The sequence below is a fragment of the Myxine glutinosa genome, chromosome 14, assembly GCF_964187855.1.
Source record: "Myxine glutinosa chromosome 14, kmMyxGlut1.1, whole genome shotgun sequence".
Taxonomy (NCBI): Eukaryota; Metazoa; Chordata; class Myxini; order Myxiniformes; family Myxinidae; genus Myxine; species Myxine glutinosa.
The window spans coordinates 4032987-4053574 of record NC_136274.1 but is presented as its reverse complement, the minus strand read 5'-3'; the positions used below and the strand labels follow the sequence as shown (position 1 = coordinate 4053574).

General features: G+C 47.6%; 1 protein-coding gene across 1 annotated transcript in view; it reads right to left on the bottom strand.

The window, feature by feature from the left end:
* LOC137440037 (transmembrane protein 132D-like) overlaps positions 1 to 20588 on the bottom strand; it is a 256099-nt gene that overhangs the window by 163665 nt on the left and 71846 nt on the right. The window lies entirely within an intron of this gene.

Genomic DNA, 20588 nt, shown 5'->3' with positions numbered 1-20588 from the left:
TTGGAAAGGATTTTGTCATCTGCATAAAGCAGGGAGATAGGCCGCCAATTTTGTAAAGACTGTAAGTCTCCTTTCTTTGGGATAAGGCACACAATTGCACGGCGACAACTTAGAGGTAACACACCCTCTTGTGAACTATACTTAAAAAACATGTAAAAGTGTCGGACCGAGCAAGTCCCAGAATGTTTTGTAAAATTCCACAGGTAAACCATCAAAGCCAGGTGCTTTATGATCATTAAGGCTATTAAGAGCTATTAAAAGTTCATCTACTGTAAAATCTTGTTCTAGAGAGCGCTGCTGTGATTCTTCCAATTGTGGTAGATTTTGGGTAAAATCAAACATTTCTTGATCATTACTTTTCTTTGCAGTAAAAACGTTCTTAAAAAAGTCTCTGATAAAACACTTCAACTGAGCATTCTCTTCAATAATTTGTCCATCACTTGAACGTAAGCTTAGCAGCAAACGATTAGACTTTGCAGCTTTTTCAAAGCTAAAAAAGTCTTCACAACAAGTTTCTGATGTAGATAGACCTTTTACTCGGAGTCGTGTTAGCACTCCGAGAGCATCATCTTTCGTTAAAACATTCAGTAGGGCTTTTTTATCGTGAAGCCGAAGGCATCGTACATCCTCATCAATGTTAGTCGTGTTTTCTTGCATGTCAAGAATTTCTTTCTTTAAAATGCATATCCTGGCTTACTTTACATTCGTGAAATTATTGCTGTATTGCTGGCAGAAGACTTGTATTTGTGCTTTTACATAATCCCACCATTGGCAAAGATTGGTGATATCATTCCGTTATTCTAGAATCCGAAGCCAGAATTTTTTAAAAGATAGTTTAAAAAAGGGATCATGAAAAAAGAGGAATATTAAAAGACCAATGCGAAGAATGCCTCTGATGGCTAGGGAAAGAAAGACGCATTTTAATTTAAAAATGGTCAGAAAACCCGGAAGGAGTAATCTATCTATAATTCCACTAATCTCTGTGTGTGTGTTTGTATGTTTGTATGTTTGTTTGTGACCGCTGTTTCTCGACAACCACGGGTCCGATATACTTTAAACTTGCCAGGTATATTGCTGGGGACCCGAGGATGTGCCTTTTCAAGGTTTCATATTAATCGGACAAGTAGTTACCGAGCTATGGCGATTTAGCCGTTCGCCGTTCGCTTTGGCGTTGCGAATGGACCAAACCATTCCATGTAAATAGAGGAGGGGGGGGGGGGGGTTCTGTGGTCGTTGCGAATGGACCAAACCATTTCATGTAAATAGAGGGGGGGGATTGTCACCGTACTCGCAAGCCGTTCGCCGTTCGCTTTGGCGTTGCGAATGGACCAAAACATTTCATGGACCAAACCATTTCATGTAAATAGAGGGGGGGGGGGGGTTGTCACCGTACTCGCACCCACGTACCCACGTACCCACGTACGGGCATTGCACCCACGTACGGGCATGCCCTAGTATCAGTAAAACTAACAAGGTTTTAAAGGAGAGGCTGATATAAAATGTATCAAGCCTTGCGAGCGACAAGTTGTTTAACAGGTGACGACACCAAGTAAATTGTTCAGTGTTCCTATTGTTACGGATTCGTCACTTCCGTTGTTGTGGTTTTGCATCCACTGTAAATATTTCTGATCCCATGTAGTATTATTGTTTTCAAAAGGTATATTGTCCATGAACTGTTTTCAAAAGATAAATGGTTAAGGTTTTAAATGAAACAGGAACCGGAAGACGAAGAAGAGGAGGAGAGAAAAAGGGCGGAGCGAGCGAAGTCGGAGAAGAAGCGAGTCGTTTCTTCGTCCTGAGCGAACGTTGTCGAGCAAGAGTCACGAGTGAACTTTGGGTTTCCTGGGAAAACGGATTCCTGTGATTGAGTTGTTATCGCTGTGACTGATCAACCTGAGTGTCAGGTTTGGCGTTGGATTCCGAGGAATCATCGTTGTGTCATTACGTCTCAAGTACGAGCCGTCGGCCATTTTGACTCGCGCGCTTTGCTCATCACGAAAGGTCTTTGCTTCGCGTCAGCCGTTTTCACCATTCAGACGTCTATCTGGGATGTGTGTGTGCAACGCGGATTTTGAAGGCAAACCGATATGTGCAAAGGTGCGCCGATTTGGAGCTGTAAAACACCCATACCAGAGGGTGGGATTTCCCAGTCGCATTGAGTGCGCCTTTATGCAGCTTTGGGCCACGTGACTTTGCGCTGCTTTGGCCGTGTACGCCTTTGTGCAGTTTTGGCGGCGGGACTAGGCCTGTCATCTGAACGGGATTCGGGTTTGGATTCGACATCTTTCTGACGATCGCTGGAGGGGATCAACTTGAGCTCGAAGACGGGAATATAGTGACATTGGGGAATGTTCTTTTTCCACTCACTTGGAGCACAGTGAGTTACCTGATATTAGCTGATGGTACCATCATAGGATATACATTGATTGTACTTTTGATTGCAATTATTGTTGTATTGTTATTCTTGTGTGATTTTTAATACAATATTTGTTTGTTGGTAACAATTGGTGTGGTTTCACCAATGATTTTTGACACAGGATAACACACTTTTCTGCCGTGACTCCTCTCGGGGCTCGGAGGTACACCGTGACCAGGGGGTCGGGGAGGAGCACGTAACACTATGCTGCAGTCGCCAAACATCACCAATATCATTTCGAGACAGAAGTGCAGACAGAGGCCTAGCACTAGCTGGATGGGGTTCAGGGCTGTTCCGATTTTTGGCTGGGTCTAATGTGCAATTAAAATCACCACCTAAGCACAAAAGGGTATCAGGGGCAAGATGATTAAGGAAGGTAAAGGATTCAGTGAAGAAACCCACCATGGCTGTGCTGTCACTTGGGGCATAAACATTGACGATTAACATCCGCTGACGGTGATATAAAAATTCAATGGAAGCTAGATATCCAGGTACAATTTCTTTAAAAACAACAGAGGAGACGGGAAGGTGTTCAGATATATAGAAAGCAACACCAGCACTAACCGAGGCCATGTTACTAAAAAACCAGGTGCCTTTCAGCTTCAGCCTCCAATCTGCCATCAACTCACAGTCGAACGAGTTTCTTGTAAATGAAGAATATCTACCTTCTCATTGTTAATCATCTGCATCGTTTTTACTTTACGCAGGGGATTACGCCCTCCGGTTATGTTCAAACTTGATATTATCATGATGAGAAGAGTGGCCCACAAAAGATGATTATGCATTCAAATGCTTCCTTACTTTAACAATGTATTTTTTCAGCCTCTTGCAACAAGCGCTAGAAATGGCAACAGCTTCTGGGTTCCGAACAATGATTTGCGCCTTTTGGACAAAATCTCGCAAATTGGGGGAAAAATTCTTCAGGTTTAGTCGTTTCTTACGAGTGTTTTTTTCAAGAAATCTAAGATATCAGAGGTTGAAATTGTAACATCAAGACTACTGTCTGGGGGGGAGCACCTCACCACATGTACTTGATGCCAGAGAGGAGCAACCGTCTGAATCATAGCCCTAATTTTCCTCAGGGTCTTCACCCATTTGCTCAATATCCATGGTTGTTCCAGAGGGGGAAACCAAGGATGCAGTAGGGGCAACAAACTCAGGGGTTACATGGTTTGGTGGGTCAATAGTTGTAACAATGGCGATGTTATCTTTAGCAGAGGTACTGCAAGGTTGAGGTAACTCATAAAGTGTAGGGGAGGCACACTCAGAATGGGGTGCACTGGTAGTGGTAGTTGGAGGTTGCAGAGCAGGGAGGGGAGGGGGAAGCAGAGGAGAGGGAAGTGGTGGAGGAGAAGATGAAGAAGAAGAAGAGGGAAGAGTAAGGGGAGGGGAGGGGGAGAAGAGCAAGGAGAGGGGGATGAGGAATGACAGGAATAGTAGGGAGAGGAGGACCAAAAGGATTGGCAAGAGAAGGGGTATGAGGGGGCAAGGAGGAGGAATTGGGAGGGGAGGGGGCAAAAAGAGGGGAAAGAGAAGGTGCATAATTAACGTCATTACATGATACTTTTGAGATGACAAGTGACTCAGAGGAGGGACAATCTGATGGCACAGAAGTACATGGGCACCTGCGAGCACCTGAGCAAAGGAACGAAGGGCGGCTGAAGCAGCCAGAATTTTCGATCCAGGTTTAGCGGTGCTTTGAGAAGGAGAAAGAGGTCTTATGGTACTTTTGTTTGTAACAGCAGGAGCAGGTGCTTCATTTGAAGCTGCTGGCTCGGCAGTGGTAGTGTTACCTGAGGGAGGGAGTTGTTGGGATGAGGGACCTTTGTTGGCAGTTTGATTCGGCATGTCTCTGGGGCACGATCTTTTTACATGGCCGAATTCACCACAACCAAAGCACACTGGGGTTTCTGTATTGGCATACCCCATGTACATACCCCATGTAAGTATGTTAGCCATTAGGGTTTAAAACCCATGACTCAATTGATCATAATATCTGAAATTATATATCGTGCTTCTGAAAACTGATTTGAACTCAGCTGCAGACAGAGGTGAGTGGACAAAATGTGGTTTCGAGGCTCGACGTGCAGGGTGGATCCTTAGCCCAGTAAGCAAGTCCTTGAATGTATGTGCCAAACAGTAGATAATATGCTCGCGACCCACGTATAGGGAAAACATGTCGCCAAACGCCTTCTTCGCAAAGGGAATAATTAATTATATATCTTTGTAGTTTCTAGTATGTCTCCTAAAAACAAAGACGTAACCAACCTCGGGAGAAATATAGACATTACATATCCTCGATTGTTATTGTATTCAGCACGTGTATCCAATCATTCATCTACCATTTAGCCTAGTGTATGAGAATATTTACTTCAGCCTGCGCTCGGGTCTGATATGTTTAGATAAAGAGCCAAAAAAGCTCAGCCCATCCAATGCTTACATCTGTTTGTCTAAGTTTGGTCTTCTGTAGGAAGGGACAATGGGAGGTGTTGTCGTTATGGCCCAGGTTTTGCTATGTCTTTAGCGCAGATTCTTGTCTGATATTTTGCTATAAATGAAATGCCTTTTTGCTCATTTTTCAGCGAGTGTCTTGAGAAATTGCCCGCTGCGTGTTAGGCGGCGCATTCTTGAGCCTCGCTCCACACTGTGTGTTTGTAATCGATTTAATTAAACATTGTTGCTCTGATTCTTCTTCTTCTTCCTTCCCTTGAGGTCTTCGACCGACAATTTTGGTGTCAGGAGTGGGATCATCCAAGTGTGCAGACGAGGCGGACCCTCACGTTCCAGGTCGGGAAGGAGGCCTGCCGGCACCTAATTTGGGTAAGCAATTTTTGCACATCGAAATTGAAGCCTCCTGCCTTACTTTGGACGTGTGGACCTCTGTCGGCTGTACCACCTGGCTTGCATTCCGAACCATATTTAGTTTAAACCAGAGCAGCAGTGGGTAATGAATCGATTATAAAGGGCGCGCGAGATAAGGAGGGATATCCCTCAGGTAAGCTTCCTGCATGGGAAGCAGGTAGACCCATATGTGGGAGATAGATAATAGGTGTTAAGTTACTCCGGCGTGAGAACTGCGTTTAAGGTTAGGGATCGGGGGGCGACCCGATTTTAGGACTACCAGGAGGGATTAACCCAAGAAGGTAGGAAGAATGGGTAATAGGAAAGGAAAGGAGGGAGAGCCTTTGAAGAACACTCCAGCGTTTTATATGAAAAGAAATTATGGGTATGCTGCTTTGCAACCGAGCAAGGCATGGGCTGTATTGACCAAAGGTTTGAATACGCCTTGGCCAGAGGAAGGGTCATTTGCAATAGACAGGTTGGATGTATTATATGGGGCTTTAGATGCCCTAGAGAAGAAGAAGAAGAGACTCCCACCTGATTCATGGAAGGTCTATAGTTGGTGGAAGGTGGAGGCCTTGAAAAGACAGGCAGCCTCCAGACAAGCGAGTTTGCGAGGAGAGTTGAGCAAATACCAAGATGAGCGCAAACAGGGTCCAAAAAAGCAGGGTAAACAGATGAAGGCGCTCGCAGCGCAGACAAGTCAGAGGCTAATGGTAGCCCGGATTAATTCCGATGAGAAGGAACAGGATGAGGAAGATGAAATCCCTGTTTCCTATCCCCCCCATGGTCCAGTCCCAGGATCTAAGGCACGTTCCCGACACCAGGGCGCTATAGGGGAAACAAATGGGAGACCCCCTAGAGTTCATAAGACCCCACAACCATCAGCCCCTCAAGTCAAGGACGATGGAGATAGCAGCACAGACACCCCGGGGTTTCCACCCCCGATAGGTCCAGGTCAGAAAGTTTACCCCTCACTAGTGGAGAATCAGGCACCAGTGCAACGTGCGATAGAAACAAAGGGAGTGTTCCCCATGCGATGCGTGGGAATAGACGCAAACGGCGTGGCAGTAAGGCAACGTGTGCCTTGGAAAGAATCTGATTTAACGGCCATGCAAAAGAGGGTTCAGGAAATGTTGATCGACCAACCTTTGGATATAGTAATATTGCTCCGTCACTGGATTACAGAGGATGCCCCAGATTGGAGAGATATTTGTCATTTGGGAGCATCTATATTGCCACCAAAGGTATGGGCAAAGGCTAAAACCCTTTCATTATGGCCAATAGATGACCCCATGGCTCGGAATCCACCCATGACCGGAAACGATTGGGACATTTTGAAAAATCATCTCCTGACCAACATTGGCAATGCGCTCGCACCACCTGGAGGGCCAGATTGGGGAAGAATTGGGAACATAAAACAGAAAGCAGGAGAGACTATCGGCGACTATCGAGAGAGAATAGAAAAAGCGATAGCTCGATGGGGCGGGTTAGGATTAATCCAAGTCGAGGACCTACCCGCTCCCCTGGTGAACAATTACCTAGTAGAAGGGCTTCGGCCCGCATTAAAAAAACAAGTGCATGCCGTCCTTTTCGGTTGGAAAGGAATGGGGACCAATGAATTATGTACAAAACTTGAACAATGTCCGGGCTCCTCTTCGGAGGAAAAAAAGGAAATTAAAGAAGAAATGTTGCAGATGTTAGTAAGGGAAAAATTAGCCCAGCAACAAACAACAAGAACAATGGGGAGCAAGAAGAAACAAAAGGGGGCAAAAATAATGGGAAGTGACAGTGAGAGTGAGTCAAGTGATGACGAGACACTCGGTCCGGCACTGCAGGCAGCTGTGATGCAAGTACTCCGGGAACCACAAGGGCCTAGTGGGCCAGGGAATCAGACGTGGAGACAACCCCAACAACTCCAACAACCCCAATGGGCTGTTCCACCATGTTCTGTGCCAGGTCCCCCACCGGCCTATTGGCCACCACAAACACCCATGCCAGGATGGGCACCGCAATGGGGACCCTCCAATATGGGCCCCACCCCATGGGTTACCCCCAATTCGGGCATGCCATACGGGCCTTGTGCCCCAGTCCAACAAATGCCGAGGGGAGGGCAAGGGCGCCCACCTCCCTACAAAGGGGGGCGAAGGCCAAACCAACAGGGGGGTCCAGGACAGGGACCCCCAGGGAGAGGGGCATGCTTTGAATGTGGACAGATGGGCCACTGGAGACGGGATTGTCCAAATTGTCCAAGGGGACCACGAAGACCCCAGGGACAGCAAGGGCCGACATATGGAAACGCCTATTGACGGGACGAATGCGGGCCGCCAAAGGAATGTCCATTGATAACAATGACCCCAGATAAGGAACCGACCTTGACGTTAGATGTAAATGGACAACCACTAAAATTCTTAGTGGATACCGGTGCGACTCGCAGTTGTATCAATAAGGGACAACTACCTACTTTGAAACCGACACACAAAAGCGTCCAAATCCAGGGCGTTTCAGGAAAATTAGAAACTCTCCCCGTATCAAAAGAGGCCCGAGTAATGTTCGGACCGCTAGAAGCTAAGCATGCATTTCTCATGACCACTACTGCCCCAACTAATTTACTAGGACGGGATTTGCTGTGTCGATTAGGTTGTGACATTGCGTGCACCAAGGAAGGTGTATACGTCGACGTCAGAGAATCAAACCGTGATTTGTTAATGATGGCATTGCAGCGCGCCAGCCCCACTGTGTATTGGTGGCGGTTGGAGGAAGGGGCTTTAGCAACATGGACCTACGTGATTGACACGATTGGCGCACAAACGCAAGAAATTCGTGATTGGCTAGAAGAACACCACATAGCCACAAAATTGAAATATAATCCGCCGCATTGCACCGCATGTTATGACGCGACTGGAAGCGATGATTATTATTTAGACATGGTTGCGGCAGCTTTAGGGGAAACCTCTGATCTTCAATTATCACACATATGGATTGGCCGAGAAGGCATTGGGATTACGGTAACCTTATCGCCACGCCAGAGATCAAAGGCTAAGTACCCCGAGGGGATGGTAGCGCATGTTACCCTTAGCACCGCCAGAGGATGGCCACCCGAGAGCATTGGATGGATGATGGACAGACTGCGAAAAACGCCAGTAAGGCGTCGATACAATGTTGAACACCGAACGGTCCATGTGTTGGACAATAATGAAGGGTTCATAATTAATTTGGCACCTCAAGACAGACGAGTTCGATTTGAGATGGTGGAACTGCCACCCAAAGCGGCACATATGGTCAGGGCGGTCCCCACGACTCCAGGGGACTCCGATGGATTGCTCGATACCGTCACCCCGTCACTATGGGCGCAACACGAGAATGAAGTAGGGCGCATTAGGAATGCACCTCCGTTGGTGATTCCAATTAAGGAAGGGTTACCTTTACCACACATTCGGCAGTACCCACTTCGGCACGAGGCTGACGCAGGCATTTTTCCGGTGATAGAATCACTCGTGCAGCAGGGAATAATAATTGAAACCAACAGCCCATGTAACTCCCCCATTTTCCCAGTGCCAAAACCAATGACAGGAAAGTGGCGCTTTGTGCAGGATATGCGAGAGATTAATAAAATAATTCAGGGTATTCATCCGGTTGTACCAAATGCAGAAGTTTTGATGACTTCCATTCCGCCAGATGCTACACATTTTACAGTCATAGACTTGTGTTCCGCCTTCTTTTCAGTGCCAATAGCTCCAGAGTCCCAGTATCTCTTCGCTTTCACCTTCCGGGGGAGACAATTCACCTGGACAGTGCTTCCGCAGGGTTTCGCAAATAGCCCCACCTTGTTTTCACGAGCGCTGCACCGCGATCTCGCAGATGTCCAATTGGAAGGCGGCTCGGTGCTGTTGCAGTACATCGACGACTTATTAATCTGCTCTCCATCCAAGGCAGCCTGCGAGACGGATTCACTAGCGCTGTTAAATGCGCTAGCCGAGAAAGGCCACAAAGTAGGCCGGGAAAAATTGCAATTTGTGCGGGAGATAGTTACATACTTGGGACACGCGATTTCGCATGGGAGACGCGAGCTCAACGCGAGCCGGGTCACTGCCATCATGGAAACCCCGTTGCCTCGTACACAAAGGGAGGTGTTGCGATTTTTGGGAATGGCAGGGTATTGTCGTACATGGATAATTGACTATGCGTTATTAGCAAAACCTCTATATGAGGCGACGAAAAACGACCAGCCACGGATGGTGAACTGGACGGACAGTCGAATACGCTGCTACGAAGGACTCAAACGAGCCCTGATAACGGCCCCAACCTTAGGCCTTCCCGATTATAAAAAGGCCTTCACACTTTTCACCCATGCAGTAGGGGGATTCGCACAATCCGTATTAACTCAGACTCATGGAGATAGGGAACGTCCAGTAGCCTATTTCAGCAAAAAGCTTGATGCGGTAGAACAAGGCTTTCCGCTGTGTTTACAAGCCGTGGCGGCTGCCCGATACGCAGTTGAGCGGACGGCCGACATAGTTATGGGACATCCGGTCCTTTTACAGGTACCGCATTGCGTCCATACACTACTACAACAGCGAAACACACAGCATCTCACAGCCACTCGACTGATGCAATACGAAACGGCATTAATTATGGCACCCAACGTGACGGTGATGCGGTGTACCATTCTTAACCCAGCGACACTTTTGCCAACAAAGGAGGAGGGAATCCCGCACGTTTGCACGGACGTGGTCCAATTAATATCAACGGTAAGGCCTGACTTACAGGACACTCCGCTACAGGAAGCCGATCATACCTATTACGTCGATGGTTCAGCCAAAACGGGCTTGGGACGGATCCCTGTTATCTGGGTACGCAGTATGCTCGGATACGGAGACGGTCGAAAGCGGCCGCCTCCCGCCCACCTGGTCAGCACAACAAGCTGAACTGTACGCACTCACGAGAGCGTGCGAAGTAAGCGAGGAAAAAGCAGTGACAATTTATACAGACTCGGCATACGCACACGGAGTGGTCCACGACAAAGGGGCCATATGGAAAATGAGAGGGTTCCTCACTTCAGCGGGAGCACTCATTAAAAATGGGGACTTAGTGCGAAATCTGCTTCATAGTATTATGCTTCCACGTGAAATAGCTGTAGTTAAATGCCGAGGTCACCAGCGTACAGACGACGCTGTGGCCCGTGGAAACACCCGAGCCGACGAAGCAGCAGCACTAGCGGCAAACCAACAGGTTGGGTATAATATGCCAGTAGTTACGCGCAAACAGGGCGCTAAAGCGACCGCCCAGACAGACGTTCCGACATCCGCACCTACAGAGTTCGATGTAATACAATTACAAGCCGCGGCCTCAAACGTAGAACATCAAGATTGGATTAAATTGGGAGCTCAGCGCCCTGCAGAAGGACAAATGTGGACGATTAATGACAAACCCGTGGCACCGCGAGCTTTATTACCATGGTTGGCACGCATGGCGCATCAAAATGGCCATGTGTGCCATAGGGGGGTGATGAGGCAGGTCACTTCCACCTGGGCAGCACCAGGCCTTTCGACTGTGGTTACCATGGTCTGTCGCTCGTGCGCTATATGTCAACGGCATAATAGGGGGGCACCCCCCAGACGCCGCCACAACGTGGGTCACCCGGCTCCCGTCGGGCCGTTCTGTCATATCCAGTTCGATTTTTTCAATTTACCGCCTTGTATGTCCTTTAAGCATGTATTGGTAGTGGTGGACATGTTCACCAAGTGGGTGGAGGCCTACCCATGCGTCAGGGCTGACGCTATAACGGTGGCCAAGTGCCTTTTGCGGCACTTTATATGTCGATTCGGTGTCCCGCAGAAAGTGTCATCCGATCAGGGCGGGCACTTCACAGGTGACGTCATTAAAGCCGTGTTAAAGGCCTTGGGAGTGATACAGTCGTTCCACTGTGTTTACTGCCCGCAATCGGCGGGACTTGTAGAACGAACGAATGGCACACTGAAAGGTAAGTTGGCAAAGATTTGCGACGAGACAGGCCTCAAGTGGCCGGAGGCCCTTCCGCTAGCGTTAATGAGCGTGCGCTCCACTCCAGGGCGCACCACTGGTCTCTCTCCACACGAGATATTAATGGGTCGGCCCATGAGTTTGCCGGTATCGGCGCCAGTGGATATGGCAGCCCTTGAATTACCTATCATGGATGACATGCTTCTAAAGTTTTGCATAGGTTTGTCCCATGTGGCACGCAGCATACATGAACGCGTTCGGGAGGCCCTGCCGGAGCCAGCAAGCAAGCCTATCCACACCTTCGAGGCGGGAGATTACGTGCTGGTGAAGCATTTCACCCGTAAGACTGCGCTCGAACCAAGGTGGACGGGGCCATACCAAGTTCTTCTGATCACACCAACAGCGGTGTTTTGTGAGGGCAAGTCGTCCTGGGTACATGCCACACATTGTAAGTTGGCCATACCCACAAACACAGACACCTCAAACGCACCACCACAGATCGAGGATGCTGCACCACCGCCTGTTAGGGGTGGCAATCACACTTAGTTTAATATACCGCTTTGCCAGCACTGCACCTGCCGCGTCACGCCTCAAGTGGGGGGACACGAAGGCATGGGCGAACACGGAGACATATGCATATGGCGACCAAACCATTAAGGTCTACCGGCAGAGAGTTATCTGGGGCCAGGGGCTAAAACAGGTGTCTGCAACAGGTGCATGGGATGCTAAGAGAGGTATTAGAGGACATTGGATTGACTTTAAATTGAAATGAAAATTGAAAGGGTGGATTAGGAAAATGAATTTGTTCAAATAATCGTGGCATCTGTGGGATGCAACAATTTTGTGCCAGAATAGTGTATGGGAGCCGTCATCTGGGAAGCGTCGTTAAATGGCAGTAGGTTTAGACAGATATTGAAAGGGTTCGTGCAATGTCATTTTGGGGCTTATGGCTCGCCATTGTCTGTCTGCCAGTTAGGGTGGGCAGAGGGAAGAGGGAGTGATACTGCTCTGGCCTCTTGCTCGGCAGAATTGAGTATTGCTGGTTTTACCCCTGTTCAAAATTGAGCTCTCGAGAGCTGATTAACATTAGGATGCATCTCTCAAGGGACCCCTGGGTGGTCTCGAGAGCTGAGGTGTGAAATATGATGACGTTGTCTTATGGACACTTTGTGAGTGGCTAGACACATGCCTGAAAGGGGAAATTGTATTCATAACTCATGTGGGTTGTGTCAGAAGAAAAGGTTTAAAGGGAAGTGTGAAGAAGGTCATGGAAAGTGCAAAGATGATTGGAGTGGAAAGTCGAATCAGATGGATTACTTGTCAATGACAGGTGACTGCAGGAATTGATGAGAAAGTGGAGGAAAAGGGTTATAAAAAGTTAATGGAAAAGGCAGGAAATAAAGAAAAGTGGTTAGTTATGGATTGTTGTTTCATGATAAGAAGGTGATACAAGGGGTTGGCTTGCACTGGGGGGAAATGGTTGGTAAATCATGTATTATTATTAGATGTAGGGAAGATGATTAAAAGGAAGGTATTTTCGGAAATTGGTGAAGGTAAATATGGCATTCGAATTTCCAGACACGACACAGGAAATGCGGCTATGAATAAGCCAACCATCTGAGAGATAAGGTAACTAAATGCCAATTAGTGGGACGGGGGGCTAGGAATTTGACCATGGTGTGTGTAAGAAAGTATTTTACAGGATGGAAAGTGAAGAAGCCGCCGACAACGACTATGGTTCTGACCACAAAGGCCGTCGACCTGAATGGGCCCTTCAACAAGGCAGTTGTGACCAGCGCTCCAGAAAATTGTATTGAATTTTGTGATGACTGTGATACTTGTGTTGATCCCATGTGGGAACTGGCTGCTGCCTGTATTGATTTTTGTGATGACTGTGATACTTGTGTGGCAAGAGGAGGTGGCTTTAGGGATCTATGATTCCTGGCTTGAAATCGATGAACCTATTGATGCTTGGGATTCTGATAATGATGATTTTAGTTGGGATGATTATACCTGTGATTTAGAAAGTGTAGATTCTTTTAAAGGTTATTGCTATTATGCCAGCAGTAAGGAGCGGATGGCAAACATGTATCCGGAAGAACCACCCTCACCACCACTTACACCACCCAGCAATCACATGTACAAAGCTTGATGGCATTGGACGTCGATTGTTTGCCCTAATTCGCGAGGACCACGCCTGCATAAAGAGGGCCCCTAAATCTGGCTGGCAACCGGGTCGCACTTACGCCGCTGCGAGGGTGGATTCGGAATCCGGCCGGGCGGCAGCAATCTCTTACCCAGGCGCCGTCGTCGCGAATTATGGCTAACAATTCATACGTTGAATGTTAGACGGCCAGTTAGGGCCGATATCTTTCTTGAGCATGCGTGACGCTATGTCGTGCCTGGCATGTGACTAATTGGGATGCTGACCACTGGGGTATACGGTGTCTTTCCAAGGAGTTGTCTTGTAAAGACAAAGGAAGGAACTGTTAGCCATTAGGGTTTAAAACCCATGACTCAATTGATCATAATATCTGAAATTATATATCGTGCTTCTGAAAACTGATTTGAACTCAGCTGCAGACAGAGGTGAGTGGACAAAATGTGGTTTCGAGGCTCGACGTGCAGGGTGGATCCTTAGCCCAGTAAGCAAGTCCTTGAATGTATGTGCCAAACAGTAGATAATATGCTCGCGACCCACGTATAGGGAAAACATGTCGCCAAACGCCTTCTTCGCAAAGGGAATAATTAATTATATATCTTTGTAGTTTCTAGTATGTCTCCTAAAAACAAAGACGTAACCAACCTCGGGAGAAATATAGACATTACATATCCTCGATTGTTATTGTATTCAGCACGTGTATCCAATCATTCATCTACCATTTAGCCTAGTGTATGAGAATATTTACTTCGGCCTGCGCTCGGGTCTGATATGTTTAGATAAAGAGCCAAAAAAGCTCAGCCCATCCAATGCTTACATCTGTTTGTCTAAGTTTGGCCTTCTGTAGGAAGGGACAATGGGAGGTGTTGTCGTTATGGCCCAGGTTTTGCTATGTCTTTAGCGCAGATTCTTGTCTGATATTTTGCTATAAATGAAATGCCTTTTTGCTCATTTTTCAGCGAGTGTCTTGAGAAATTGCCCGCTGCGTGTTAGGCGGCGCATTCTTGAGCCTCGCTCCACACTGTGTGTTTGTAATCGATTTAATTAAACATTGTTGCTCTGATTCTTCTTCTTCTTCCTTCCCTTGAGGTCTTCGACCGACAAGTATGCCCAGCGATTTTGAAGGGAAGTATCGCCTGAAACACTGAAACACCCGCAGGTAGAATCATGTATAAGATTCGGCGAAACGACATAATGTGCTTAAGTTTGTCGTTTTGACTACGAAACGGAATCGTTGTTATCGGAGACACAACCGTTCCATATCTTTTAAATTGGGATACGATTTGTTCACCTTTAACAAAAGGGGGTAAATTCGAAATTACAACTTTTTTTGCAAGAGAATCCAGGGGGGGAAAAGGGAACGTAAATATCGGGGTCAAAAAAACCCCGCGCTCCACGACTTGAGCGACCATCCGGACTTGGGAAACGAAAAAAACAAGACGTTTGTTCATACCAGAAACAGCCTTAACATTCTCCATACCGACGATCTCACCGACAGCAAAGGTTTAGTTAGGTCCAAAACTTCAATTCCGTGACCATTTTCTGGCTAGTAACGTTTGACGATTGATTTGACTTCTATTGACATTTTATAACAAAAATAGCCTCTATGTGCCAAAAATCCCGGCATTTTTCGCCAGAGGCCCGAATCCAAGATGACCGCCGGCACTATCTTGAAAAATTAAGTTTTGAACCAGAACACCTAGAATCACGTACAAAGACACTTTTTTGGGTACTTTGACCACGAGGATTCCGAATCTGACATTAGTTTGACGTTATGACATTATTTTGACCCAGAAATCCAAGATGGCCACCATCCAGTAGAGCGAAAATGCAACTTTTAAATGGGAGAACATATGATCATGAATTAACACATTATTTTGGCTAAATCTATACTGGCCACGGAATTGAGGTCCTGATTAGTGAATTGCTATTCTCTTGTTTTTTATTTGTCTGTGTGTGTAATGTCATATACTTATTTCTGTCTTTCCAGGGAGTATACGAGCGAATGAGACGGCACTGAGAAGCGCAGTATTCAGAAGATAGCTGTCAAGAGAATGTCCACCGTTCCGTGTGTCCTCCAGTGTGGCGGGCTTTGCAATGAAGCCACTGATGTCGTTACCTCCGTTGAGAGTTGGGAAAATCTCAAGAAAAAAGCCCTGTTTTGGAGCGGTCTTGACAAGTTCGGAGACTTTTATGCAACAGTCAATTGGGATAATGGTCCCGGCAGACAATGTGTCCATAAATCATGTAGGCTGACCTTATGGAATGCTAATAAACTGGAGCAGGCCAAGACAAGACAGAAAAAACGAGAAGTCAAGGAATGCCAATCTCAGTCTTCGTCCATGTCTGAGGCTTTCCCCCCGGCTCCTTCTCCACCTGCCAAGCGGCTGCGATCAAGTGTAGAAGGGCTGATACATGAAAAAACAAAATGTGTCTGGTGCTGTAAACCGGAGTCGGCAAAGCACCCAGAATCAAAGCTGTCCCTGATTTCGTATGATAATGCATGGGCAACGTTCAAGAGTCACACGGTGGTCCTCGAAGATCAGAGCATGCGAGACAGAATCAACTGTGTGATCGATTATGCAGCTGATGACCCATATGCGATTGAGATCAGATATCACAACAAATGCTGGTTGAAATATGTGCGGTTACCAGAAAATGAGTGAAGATGACAAACTCCCACGCATGCACAATGTCAATCTCCGTGAGGCTCAGACTATCTTCTTTGACCACATCAGAACAGTTATCTTTGAGGAACGTGAGCTAAGGTCACTACAGAGCCTCCTCAAAGACTACAGCTCTATCATATCTCGGTATGGCTTCTCAACATCCAGCATCAAGTCATCCTTTATCAAAGATATCCTGACCCGGGAGTTTGAGGGCAAGATCGGCTTCCACTCCCGCCCTCAGAGAAACCAGAGCGACCTAGTCTATGACACGTCTGGGGGTGGTTCATATGTTGAAGCAGCACTCTCCGCCATCGGTGTTGGCAGTGAACAACTGGTGCACAATGTGGCTAAGTGGCTCAAGGATGATGTCAAGTCAATCAAACCCATCCCATGGCCGCCAAGAGTCGAGGAGCTAGAAGAGGAGGAAGAGCTCTCGCCTCTCATGGTGCAGCTGCTATCTGCTTTGCAGGGGAAGGAGGTAGATCTGTCTCCCAGCACACTCTCTCTCACCTCTCTCATCACGCAGTACATTACAAAGCGACCCACCGCTACCGCCATCAATGCCACCGTCACCCTTCATGGGATGACTCGCAGCAAGGAGCTTATTGACTCTTACTACAAGCTGGGCATGGGGATCAGCTACCCGAACGTGCTTCTCCTACGTGACCTCTGGACCATGCATGACCTCAAGCGATGTTTGATCTGTCCTGATGAGATCGCTGAGGGAGAACCAAGCATTAGTATCATTGACAATGATGACTTTACCAACGACACGTTGACAGGAGGGGGTACTGCACACCGCTGTAACTGGATGTTTCTGCAGCGTCTAGAACGTCTTGTACCGGATTATGAGGCTAACATCCAGGATGAGCAAACACGCATCACAGACGCAAAGACTGTGTCACAGGCACTAACTGAGAAGGCATCTGAGATGCAGGTAGTTAAGCCGTATAGGACGATAAAACGTGGGGAGCCTCCCATCCGGCCAAAGCCCACTATGTTCTCATCAAGTACAAAGCATCAGTGCAAGCGGAGCATTTTTCATGCCCTTGCTTGTGTGGACGTGGATGGTGACCGCCCTGATGCAGCTGAGCAGGCTATCCCTTCATACAATGGGTTTTATGCTGGTTTAAATGTGGAGCAAGGGAAGAGCAAGGCTTATTTTCATATGTCCTACAATCAACCGCCCAACAAGTCAGTTGTGAATGACATCATGGACAAGCTTTCTATCATCATTGCCACCAAGCACATGCCTTTCGCCTTCTTAGTGGGAGATCATCCCGTGTACGTCCTCATTACCCTGCTCAAGGCCGAGAACCTAAAGAAATACCATGACATTGTGCCCTTTCTAGGTCCCTTCCATACACAGTGTGTGATGATGAGTGCTATATACATGCGCTACAACGGGAGTGAGTTAGGAGATGTACTCGTGGCAGCAGGAGTTATTGCCGAGGGCTCCGTTGATCGTGCGCTGAAAGGCAAGCATTACAAAAGGGGGCTGCGTTGCTTGAGGCTTATGTATGAGGCGCTCATGAGTCAGCTGGTGCAGGAGAGGCTCGTGCCCTGCCTGGCTGATGAGACGAGGGAGAACCTCGAGTTTCTGAGAGATACTAGTCTTTCCCAAGAATCCCATGCTGCTGCTCATGCAGCACTGGAGGAGGATGCTGACCTGGACAGCCTTATCACTAACTTATTCATCCATGTGGAGGCCAGTGACATGGCAGACTACTGGAGGGACTTCCTGTCCATGACAGATGCACTAATGCAGAATGTCCACGCAGTCCATATCTGTAACTGGGACGAGTACGTCAGCTTTGTGCGCGCCATGTTGCCATGGATGGTAGCGTACGACAACAATAGGTACGGGAGGTGGCTATCTGACTTCTGGGCAATGCTGACAAATCTCCCTGCTGATCAGGTCACCTTCCTTCGTACTGACTTCGCTCAGTCCATCACAGGCAACCCCTACTCCAACATGGCCTGGGACATGTGGATCGAATGCACCATGAACAAGGGCAGCAAAATGAAGTCTGGCTGGCTCTCCATCCTCAAGAATGAGAAGCAGCTGCTGGTGCACTCCAGAAATGTGAACAATGTAGCCCAGATCCGGGCGGCTCATAATGCCCTGGCCAACCGAAAAAAAGCCAAGAGGAAGCACATTGAATGTGGCCCAAAACGAATGCGAGAAGATGAGCAGTGCGTGCAGGACCTGGTAGCCTGCATACATGAGTTTGACTCCTTTCCATTCGACCCATCCTCACCCACACTCCGCACCCTACAGTCAGCCATGCCTGCCTCTAATGAGCTCGTTGTGGACTTCAATTCTGCCCATGCTGCAGGGGAGGAAAAGTTGACCAGCTTCTTGCAGGAGCGGGTATTCAGTAAGAATACCTCCCTTCATGCACCTGTCCCTCTGAGTAAACGCTTGACATTTGCCAAGATGCCAGACACGGAGAAGCCCAGGGAGGAACTCAAAACGAGAGCTGCTGAAATGGAGCAGAATGCTCTCAAGGCAGTGATCAACCTGGTTGAGGTCAGTCATCTTGTGGACCTCACTGAGTTGCTGGAACATCGTGTTGTTGAGGAGTGTGTGGCTTTATTCAACTCCAACGGAACATACAGGAAGACACAGAAGAGTAAGCTCATCCAGAAACTCTCTCTGCAATCTGTAGATCTGCAGGAACCCTACACCGCTCTCATCGACATGGGCATGATTTGGAGGATGACAACTCCATCAGCAGAGGATCGACAGACGCAACATGGCACCCCATACAAGTGGTCAGACTATGTCCACAAGGTGTCTTCCATCATCCTTGCCCGCCATGGTGATGCTGAACGTATCTTCTGTGTGAATGACCCATATGACACACCATACTCTACTAAAGATGACGAGCGAGACCTGCGGGTACAGGGTAAGGCACATATACCCAACACCTACATGAAATTGAATGACCCCTTCCCTTCTGCCCAAGCATTCAAAACACTTCTATGTAGCGTCAGCAACAAGGGGCGGATACAAAAGCTGATATGCACCTACCTGACAGACCTTGCAGAGAGTGTTGATGCAGAGATTGTCTACTCTGTTGGCTCCCACTGCACGAATTTGTCAACCCAGCAACCAATGGAGAACTACAGCTTTGACCAGTCTGAGGCTGATACTGTCCTCTTTTCTGCTTACGCAGTTCTGCGTGAATCAGGCTACAGTGGCCCTGTTGTCATTGATACCGCTGATACCGATGCCTATGTCGCGGCAGCAGTCATCTCGCAGCAGCTGCCCGGAAAACTCTGTATCAAGAGGAAGAAGGAGACTATCTTATGTCATGGCCTGGTTAATGACGAGATGGCAGACTGTATTGTGCAGCTGCACTGTATGACAGGCTGTGATGCCAACTCAGGCTTCTATGGCAAGGGTAAGAAGTTGGTGTATGACCGGGTGGCGAAGAGCCCTGTGGCTCGACGGCAGCTCTCGCTGTGTGGAGATAGCCTTGACCTTGAGGAGGAGGTGCTGGAGGAGCTCTTCCAGTTCACACGACATGTCATCTATGGCGACGAAAAGAGTAGCACCATGGCTGAGGCCCGTGCAGCAAAGTGGAAGACACTGAAAAACAAATCATTTATCCGTCTCCCTCCAGATGCAGACAGCCTACGCCAACACTGCCTCCGAGCAAACTACTTGGCATATCTTGTGCGTCATCCCTCCAAGAAACACCACCCCTCGCCACTCGGACATGGCTGGGAGCTGGTGGGTGGTCGCTGTCGCCCTGTCCACCACACGCAACCTGCTCTCCCGACACATCTACCTGCACCAGGGCCAGCTGAAGAGAGTGAGGAAGATGAGAGCCAGGAGGGGAATGAGGAGCGAGATGATGATGTACAAAGGCGGGGAGATTCATCGGAATCTGATGATTCAGATTCTAGTGAAGCAGAATGCTCTGATTCGGACTAATCATATAAATAAAGGTCATATTGATTAATTACTTCATTTGAAAACTGTTCAAGTCACAGCTATTAAAAATAGCTTATTTTGAAGTGTAATGAGTTTACTTGTCATGCAATCATCAATTACTTTACTGCAAGATATCCTTATGGAGGTAGTTTCTTTAACATGTTTAAGTACAAAAGTTGCATTTTCGCTCTACTGGATGGTGGCCATCGTGGATTTCTGGGTCAAAATAATGTCATAACGTCAAACTAATGTCAGATTCGGAATCCTCGTGGTCAAATTACCCAAAAAAGTGTCTTTGTACGTGATTCTAGGTGTTCTGGTTCAAAACTTAATGTTTCAAGATAGTGCCGGCGGTCATCTTGGATTCGGGCCTCTGGCGAAAAATGCCGGGATTTTTGGGAGGGACATAGAGGCTATTTTTGTTATAAAATGTCAATAGAAGTCAAATCAATCGTCAAACCTTACTAGCCAGAAAATGGTCACAGAATTGAAGTTTTGGACCTAACTAGTTAACTTCTCCATGTCGATCTCCGACGGAGGAACACACACGATCCCGTGCTTTCGGGTTTGTGC